This window comes from Lathamus discolor, chromosome 2, assembly GCF_037157495.1.
Source record: "Lathamus discolor isolate bLatDis1 chromosome 2, bLatDis1.hap1, whole genome shotgun sequence".
Lineage (NCBI taxonomy): Eukaryota > Metazoa > Chordata > Aves > Psittaciformes > Psittacidae > Lathamus > Lathamus discolor.
Window position 1 is genome coordinate 84,692,022 of NC_088885.1, and position 10,053 is coordinate 84,702,074.

The following is a 10,053-nucleotide window of genomic DNA, read 5'->3' on the forward strand; positions in this document are numbered from 1 at the left end:
GAAATCCATCCTTGACTTGGGGGAAATTACTAAGAAGCAAGAACTGGCAGAAAGAAAACATTATGCTTTGGTCCCTTGAAGTGTCCATCAGCTTGCTGAAGGGACTAGGAGGGACTGATGGTGATGCTTGTTGAAGACAAGGGGAGATGGATTAGAAAGGGGCTAGGGAAGCTGTTATACTGAAGCTGAGCCTGGCAGAAGGTAAGGAAATGGGTTCCCTGAGTTTTGTTTTGGTTTGGTGGGGTTTTTTTTTGGGGGGGGGGTTTGTTTTGGTTTTGGTTGGTTTTTTTTTAGTATTTGGGGGTCAGGAGGTTGCTTTGTTTGCTTGTAATGTTTGAATCAGTAGCTAAAACTTCAGGTTAATATTAAGATACTGTTTTGACCATGACAATCAGAAAGGAACAAATAGTTGAAAGGGGATAAAAGATGCTGCGTGTAAACAGGTGGCCTGCTTGCAGGTCAGTCTGTCTGTCTGACCTTTACATTTGACCACTGCAGCCTATCCTCTACTTTTATTAAATCCTATCTGTAGCTACCAACCAGGTGTGAGGTCTTTTTATTCTGCATGCCTCTGAAAAGGCTAGCCAGCTTCAGTTCTGACTAGCAGGACTATAGGTTAAAAGATATAGGCACCTGCAAGAGAATTCAGACTACAAACCTCAATGGGTTGATGTTTTCCGGGGTCAACAGCTGTGGGAGACCTGGGTTTGGAGAGTCATCTACTGGGCCAGCTGCTGTAAGGGGAACTTGCACATGCTCAGCATCACTGCTGCCTGTACCTGATGACAGCAGTCTTCCAGTGGTGTCCTGGGTTTACCAGGAGCTGTTTTGCTCCTTCTTAGTAACTGGTGCAAGCTCTGTGTTTTGACTTCCAGCCTGGGCAGAAAGCTGATAACACCGATTGTTTTTAATTGTTGCTAAGTAATGTTTATTCTGGCCAAGGACTCTGTGAGCCTCATGCTCTGCTGGGGACGAGGGAGGCCGGGAGGAAGCAGAGACAGGACACCTGACCCAAACTAGCCAAAGAGGTATTCCATACCACAGCACGTCATGCCCAGGGAGGTAACTGGGAGTTACCTGGAAGGGCATGCTCTCTCTCTTCGGGGGGGTCGAACTCGTTCAGCAGTGGTATCGTATTCTCTTGTTATTTTCTCTTATCAATATTATCATTGGTGGTAGCAGCAGTGATTTGTGTTATACCTTAGTTACTGGGCTGTTCTTATCTCAACCCATGGGAGTTACATTCTCCTGATTCTCCTCCCCATCCCTCCAGGAGTGGGGAGGGTCGGGGGGGGGGGGCGCCCAACGTGGGGCACGAACCCATGACACTGAGATTAAGAGCCTCATGCTCTACCGACTGAGCTAGCCGGGCGGCATGGGCGAGACGGGCTGGTGGTGCGCTCGGGGCTTCTCGCTCGCCATGCCCTGGGATCCCACCTCAGCCGGCACGCGCCCGCCCTCACCTTCATTGCGCCGCGGGCTTTCGTCGACGGCCCCTGACTCACACACGTCAGGACCGCTACGGACCTCCACCAGAGTTTCCTCTGGCTTCGCCCTGCCCAGGCATAGTTCACTATGACTATCCCAAAAAGAACTGTCGTGGTTTAAACTGACCCACACAGGTCGTCCACTCACACCACCCCCCCCCCGACCCTCCCCACTCCTGGAGGGATGGGGAGGAGAATCAGGAGAATGTAACTCCCATGGGTTGAGATAAGAACAGCCCAGTAACTAAGGTATAACACAAATCACTGCTGCTACTGCCAATGATAATATTGATAAGAGAAAATAACAAGAGAATACGATACCACCGCCGAACAAGTTCGACCCCCCCGAAGAGAGAGAGCCTGCCCTTCTGGGTGACTCCCAGTTACCTCTCCGGGCATGATGTGCTGTGGTATGGAATACCTCTTTGGCTAGTTTGGGTCGGGTGTCCTGTCTTTGCTTCCTCCCGGCCTCCCTCGTCCCCAGCAGAGCATGAGACTCACAGAGTCCTTGGCCAGAATAAACATTACTTAACAACAATTAAAAGCAATCGGTGTTATCAGCTCTCTGCCCAGGCTGGAAGTCAAAACACAGAGCTTGCACCAGTTACTAAGAAGGAGCAAAATGGCTCCTGGTAAACCCAGGACAAGTGGTCAGTCTAGGGCAGATGGGATCCAGCTGTGTCATGGAGCCCACTGCATTCAGTGACTTATGAAAGGTCATTACACAATGAAAACTGAGAAATTTTTGTGTATTTCAAAGAAGAGGTAGACAAAAGGAGTACATTATTTTTTAAAGAGCCTTGAGTAAAAGGCCTTGGTGAACATAAGCATATTGTAGAACCTATACACGAAGGGAATACCACAAGATAGAGTAGTACTAGGTAAAAAAAAAAAAAAAAAAAAAAATGCTTTTTATTTTATATTCTTTCTGAACATGGATTAAGAACGTGATAAGATTACAGTAACTGAAGGGTTGCAGGACACAGGTACTAGTATCTTGTGATGAACACAGTAGGCAGTTACCTGTTTAACTCAAACTTGCTGACAGCAAAATTGTGTGTCTATCTGCACTCAGTGAACCAGAATGATATAAAATGTAGGACTGAGTTAGTCATCACCACCCTGTCAGAAGCAAAAGGCAGAGAAGGTGGTTTCTGAGTACAAACATTTTAAACCATCTTCTTCCCACCAAAGCTGTTGGGACCCTTCTTCAGTGAAAGGCTACACTGACAAAAGCTTTATGCTAGCTCATAATCAGGGAAAAAAACATCTCTATCTCCCACACTTGAAACAACATACTTGATTCAACTACAGACTTCGCTATGACATAAAGAAGAAAATCATGTATTTAGTTAAATTATCTACTGTTACACAATGGATGCTTATGCTTTTGTAGAACTAGTAGCCAAAAGTGACTTTTGGTGAGTCACTATTATCTCAGAAAAAATAACTGGTTTTGGAGGCTACACCTTACAAGCAGCACTTGAGTTTAGAGATAGACAGATACCCAGAAAGCTATCCCTTCTAATAAAACTGTTTTCTATTTCATTATTCTCTGAGATGACAGCATATTTGGAAAAAAAAGATTGTCTGTTTTGAACATTTATTTTCCATGAACCCAGTCATGGCAATAGCTGTGCCAAAGATTCTGCTTTGTTGAAGTGTAAGGGAAGCAACTTCACTACTAGTCTGATCCACCTCCCCTCTGCGTGCTTCCTCTACAGTTTGTGCCTTTAATGGGTAGAGGTATTAACACTCTACCTGTGACAGCAGCTCAGCATACTGTCATGTTTAGAAGCAGATCTTGAAAGCAGTTCATGCAAATTACATGTCAGCTTGTCTTCTTCAGTAAAAGAGTACATTAAGAGTAAGAAAATCTTAAGAACTGACAAGTTAGATGAGCAAATACAAAAAGTTCTCTATCTGTCAAGACAGAATGGAGAAGGAAGGTGACAAAACGTAGCAGAAAGTAGTTTGATTCTCATGCATTTTAGGTACAGCTAGCAGCAATGGTTAATAAGTCAAAACTTCTAAATTGCTTGGTGTAGTAAAGATGAAGAGGACAGTAAATTTCAGAAATTAGTAGTACTAATGAGACTACAAAAACTGTAAAATATGATGACATATTAAAGAAGTAGAGACACAAATGAAATGGGATGGTTGGGAAAAAAATAAATCCTATTAATATAATCTTAAAAATATTACACTTAGGAGAGGAGCAGTGAATACAAAAACATAACCGTATTTTATAAGATTTTTCTTGTATGCATTTTGCAAGAAACAAAATGTGGTTACACTGATAAAGTTGCATAGGCTGATCATGCTTGGATACTGCATAGGATACTGCATAAACTGCTTAAATTTAACCAAATTAAAACCTGAGACCTTTCCTAGAGCTTTCAAGAAGCAAAGAGAAAGCTCTGAGATGTAGGCCTTTCACCAGCTGTAGTTGGAGAAAAGCTCGTCCTGTTTAGAGGAGTGCAGTGGCTGCTTCTCTCCAAGGAAACTCTCACTGGAATTAGGCTGTGCTGCTCAATTTATCATAGCCCAAAAGCTAAAACTAGGAGACAGTTTTGATAAAGATGATAAAAAATTCTTGCTCCATTTGAAACAGCTGATGGAACAAGGACAGATAAGTCACTTCATGGAAGAGCCTGTTTCTTCAGAAATTCTATCTATCTCCTGAAAACCTCTTCTTGTCTATATAAAATGGACTGAGGAAGGTAGTTTTGGTTTAAAACTTTCCTTCTCTTCTATGCATTTGGTTTAGGTCATCATTGTTCCTCATAGTAACAGTGAAAAATTTTGTGTTCTCTGTCTGTACATACCCTTTTACAAAAGCAGAATAAAGCAGTACATTGTTGGTCTTTATCTTTTCTACTGTAAGTGGTTATCTCAAAGCTGTGAGGCCACTGAGGCTTGGAAAGCACTTTTCATTAAATGGTTTGGTAGCCAGACTCTAACTGAGTAATTTCATTCTCTCATGAAAATTTCCCATTAGGCTGAGACAAATGTGTTCTGATGTTGCTCATTGAGAGCTACTAAATGCCAGAAAAAATAATGTGTTTGTTAGACTAAGCTATTTTTTCCTATTCAGTCTACTCTACTATTACTTACTTATGTGACTACCACTGAAGAGATTCCTGGAAGGAATTTCTGTTACCCAGCAGTTTGTAAATTATCAAACAGATTTTGCCTCCATTCCTATCAAAAACCTTGCAGATCAAGAGACATAACATATTTAAGTAAAAGCAACAAACCATGGTGTGATCACTGACACTGGCCATGGAATAATCTGGTTTTAAATAAATTTGCAGTGAGCCACACAGACATGATTAATGGAGATCAGTAAAAAGATGACAAATTTAAGATTGCCCTATCTGTGGGAAATTATTCAAGTTGATTTAACTGATTAGAATTCCAAGCACTGATATTGTGAATCCTCTGATAATTCCGAGTTTAAAAAGAGACACTAATTGACACCCTCCTTCATCCGCTGAAAATAAAAAGGTGAAACAAAGCAATAAAAAAAAAAAAAAGAACAGATAATAGAAGTCTTCATTCCTCATTGTCAAATAGACTTTTTCTCTGCTACATACAAACATTATTTCCCTTGTTTCAGGAAACTCTCATTATCATAATTATAACATCTTTCATGTCAAAAATCAAAGTAGCCATCATAAGAATTCTGTCCTAATAAGGGTGGCAAGAAATGCTATAAATCTTTTTAACTTGTCCACATATATCATACCTAAAACCAGTAAATAGATAAAAACCATCCAATACTTTTAACTTAATGCTTTTTTCCCCATTTTTTCTTTTTCTCAATATTTAATTTCTCCTTATTGCAAAAAAAAAAAAAAAACCAAAAATAAAAACAAACAACAAGATGAAAGGAAAGCTGCAGCTCATTTCAGTCCTAAAAATTGCTGAGAGTATAGCTCTATGGAAACGTTAGCAAACTGACTATTTTTCAATTTATGCAGAATGCTTAATTCTTCCAGTAGTTAATTTTACCAATTTTAGTTTTGAAACACTACAACACAAATACTTAATCTGTTCAAACTCTTTACAGGCTGATATCCATCAGAATTAATCTTCCCTCCAATTAGCTATGCCAGAAACCTTAATACTTTTTAAAGAAAAAAACGAGGCCATGATAAAGGGAATGGATTTCTAAATTTACATGTGTATGTGCATGCACATGAATTATGTGGAAAGTATTTAAACATTAAAATCTCTAATGCAGCCTTCAGAAATGTTGTAACTGGCATTACATTCTTATGAAGAATATTATATTTAAGTTGAAGTTTTTATTATTTAAGGTAGATCAGTTTAGGAGTCAAAAAACATTAAATAAAAGTTAAAGGGTTTACCTCAGAAAAAATAAAGAACAATCTTTTCTTCGGACTGAGATAATTTCATGCTCTAGCAGCTAAAATATCTGAGCCTCTAAGATGGATGCTCCACTGCTTTCTCCTACACTGGAGAGTTTTCACTTTCTACAAGACAGAATATACACTTGTTTGTATAGATGGTTTGGTACCATCTGTTTGATCATCCAACAGGATGATCTAGTCAATCCAACACTGACTACTTTTAGTAAATTTTCTCCTCTTTATGAAGATTTTGAATTGTTGCATACTCTTAACCTAACAGTGCATTTCCTTTAATGCACTTTTATTTATTATTTTAGTGGTCTGCCCCATTCATTTGGTTTACCTTCATGCAATTGGAAGCAGCCTTTACTTCTGCAAGAGCTGCCACAGAACAAATGAGCTCAAAACACACACACACACAAAAAGGCAATTTTGTCAGCCTGGAAAATGCAAAAGGGAGACTTTAAGTACTGAGTTTACAAACTATTGAAGATTGGAGCAAGACAGAGCCCGCAAATTGCTACATATGATTTTTATGCTTAAAAGTCTTCTCGCAATTTCTACCACTGTGTACCACATATATTCCACATAACCCACTAAAGGATTTTATAATCTACTAAGCTTCTTTTAAGTACTGACCTCTGTCCAACTACAACATTGTTGCTTCTGTGCCAGTTAGCTAACATATGAGTAGGAGGAAAAAATTTTGATCCTTTTGTTCCACACTTCAGCAATAGCATGTGTGAGACATTAGTATTGCTGTGCTTACTGGCCTCAAACAGCCTTCTTCTGTCTAGTATGCTCAAAAGACACAACAGAAACCTGTGTCTGGCTTTGATTTTGAGGTATCTTTTCCTATATTGAGAATGGTAGTGTAACAAACTTCCTGCTGACGCCTGTAAGCAAAGATTTCATTTTATTTTTGGTTTGTTTGTAGTCAGTATCAGTGACAACAATAAGGCTGTTTTGAAGCTGTTACAAAGTTGGGGAGAAAAATATAAAATAAGCTTTCTTCCTTCTTGGAAACAAGTTTTGAATATTGAAATAAGCACCATCAGAGAAAAAAAAAATAAAAATCAATATATACAATCCTCTCTTTCAGCACCAGTCTCCTCCAGAGCTAAGAGTTTCCAAGGCAGGTGCTTTTCTTTGCCAAATGACAGATGCTCTGACTCAGGATGAAGGTGAAATGCAAATCTCCAAGAGAGCCCAAACATTTGTGTGTGCCTGAGGAAAATTTAAAGATAATTTCTCCAGGGAAAAAAAACCCAAACAAACAAAAAATCCCTCAAAACCCAACAACACCTACACAAAAGAAAAACAAAAACACCCTCAAAAAACCCCAAAGCCCAAAGAAACAACAAACCAACCCAATCCCACACCTTTAAGAAAGGGTTAGTTGATATGAATATCCCAAAAAAAACCCACACCTATAAAAAATTGGGGTATTTAACAATTTTCCTAAATAGAGCTGTAGTCAAGCTTCTATAAAAACATTTATCTCTGACCATCATCTAAGCCCTCATGCTCAGCATCAGAAACATTGTCTAGTACCTAAAATTCTAGTATGAAACATTTACTAGCATGAATATACATTTTAGTCTAGCTGTGTGCTATTCCTTCCTGGAAAAGTAAATAGCAAAAACTGTGCACTGACCAGCCATAAGCATTTAGCAAACTGATACAGCACAGGGAGGTAACATTAGAATGCAGTCTAAATATTCATATGTACTGTTTGTATTAATTCAAGAGCCCTCTTCATGTGCTTCTTGTGAACTCTTCATATTCATTCCTACCCAACATAATATAAATTCTCAATACCATCTCAAGAGTGTGACTAATACACATCAAAGAAGATTCACGCAATCATAAATAATCCTCCTGGTCATCTAACCTGCAAAGTTTAAATTATCACATTTCTACCTTACAGTGAAAATCATTAAAAAAAAAAAAGTATCAGATGTTAAGAATTACTGCTAAGAAAGCAAACAAAAATATTTCAACAACACTCTTTAGAACTTTCCATCCTCATGAATTGCAGAAGTAAAGAAAAAAAGAATAAGTGTAGAAAAGGGCAAGGACCAACAAAGGTCCATAACGTCTTTCTCTGAAGAGCTGCTAAAAGGACTAGGGCTCTTTCCAGGTAAAAAGCTGACAAAGGAAATGTAATAATTGATTATAAAATCATCAGGGAAAGGAAAATAACCTGAAAAGGGAATTATTACTGATTGTCTCTTACAGTATGAGAAAAGCAAGGCAGATCCAAATTAACAGGAGACAAGTTGAAAATATGTACTTCTTCATTCAACATGTAACTAAACAGTATCACAGATATAGATGATTACAAAAACATACTTGAATTCAGAAAATAAGAAAATTAATGGTGAAAAGAAGAAAAATCTCAGTCTATTAAAAACAAAGAAATGACATCTAATTCATGAAGCACCTGATTCACAGCTTGCTGGAAGCTGGGAGATAATAACAAGGGAACTATCGCTCCATTCATGTCTCATTTACTCTCATTCTTAGTCTGAATCAGTGTGTGTGTAGTATTTATTTCCGTTATACATGTCCTGCCATGTTTCTGCTCAAAGAGGTCAAATAAATAGTAGTAAATAGCACCTTATATCCTCCTGTGTACACATTCCTCCAGAATTAGGTGACTGCAATATACTCTCCCTGAGGAAGTTTTCAAAGTTGTTCAATCATGTCAGGTGCAATTCTATACCATCTCCATTAGGTAGGCATACAAGTTTCACAAACTCTTTCAGGATACACTTGTGGATCTCAGTTTTGACAAAGATATAAAAAAAATTGAAAATGATAAATTGAAGTCTTGCTCATTTTATTTTGCATGTATAAAAAAGCATAAGATGTAAGTGAAAGATAAAAATTTAAGAATCAGTATCTGGAAGGAATCTCGGGTTATCTACTCAAAATAAACTTATTGGAGGTTTAAAAGCCCAGTCATCATCAGAGTCAGACATACAAATTCCTAAAGGCAAAAATGTGTCTTTTTACACCAAGCAGTTGAGTAAGTACCAGCACTTTGTTACAATAAAAACTTAAGTTGCTTCAACAATGGTTTGGACTCATTAATTTATAAGGTTACTAAACAGGCCAAAGTCTTGCAAATGAAAACGGGACTTTTACCTTTCAGTTTTACAAATTGTTTGACAAATTGTTTGACCTTTAAAGTCATGAGCACTCAGTCATGGGAGAAAAAAGAATAACGTGAGTGTCTTGGATGGTTTTGCTATGCTTCAGCAGGGATACTTGAAGTGCACCTCATGATATTATTTTTCTTTTTGTTTGTCATAAGCTTATGATCTGCAGCTAACACAAGCAAGTTAAAAGCAGCAGAATCAGACAATGACAGCAAGAGCTGCTATCTCTCACAAGACAGATACCTTTATAGGCAGCACTTGGACTTTCATTCAAAAGCTGTAACAATTCAGATATAATGAAATGCTGTAACAGCATGATGGCATTTTCAGTTTCCAACCTGACAAAGCTATAGTGCAGGACATTCTAAGGTTTCATTATTAGTGAAAGCACTTCACAATTTAAAATGCTTTCAAAAGCTTTCTGCAGAGACACCGGCTAGGTGTGAAGCAGTGAACTGTTAAAGAGGTGGGAAAAGAAATATATAGAATTATTTGGAAGATACATTTTCTTCTACCCATGGCTGTCTAAGAACAGCTCAGGTATTAGCAGCTGCCTACTCATTTTTGCACTAAGTAATTATTCTGCTGCAAACTGTAATGCAGCACAGGGGAAGAGAGTTTTCTATTTGAAAAGTAAAAATTTGGAGAAGAAAACTAAAATTAAATAGAATTGATTAAAAAATACTTCAAATTATAAAGTTTTCATTTACCATATGTGAATGACAAGAAGAAGCACGTATAAAGTAGACAGGAATAAGTAAAACTAATTACACAGCAATAGGGAAACTGTGAATTCTGTCACTGTCCGTTTTAATATTATGTCCATGTTCTCCCTCCTCTTTTGCACTGTCAAAAAATTGATGACTTTCAGTTGAATGTATTAATAAAGTGTATTCCTAACCCTTTATATATTGTTCAATAATAGGAAATAAAGGTAAATGGAATGACAATTAATGCAGGTACTTTCTTCACAGTACCATAGTCTTTTAATGGCTGTGCCAATAAACACACTCTACTTTC

At 38.0% G+C, this 10,053-nt stretch overlaps 1 non-coding gene across 1 annotated transcript; it reads right to left on the reverse strand.

The window, feature by feature from the left end:
* Positions 1-1,299: 1,299 nt before the first annotated feature.
* Positions 1,300-1,372, reverse strand: TRNAK-CUU (transfer RNA lysine (anticodon CUU)). The gene has a single exon. It is a non-coding gene; the product is annotated as a tRNA-Lys (tRNA).
* Between the last annotated feature and the right edge of the window lie 8,681 nt (positions 1,373-10,053).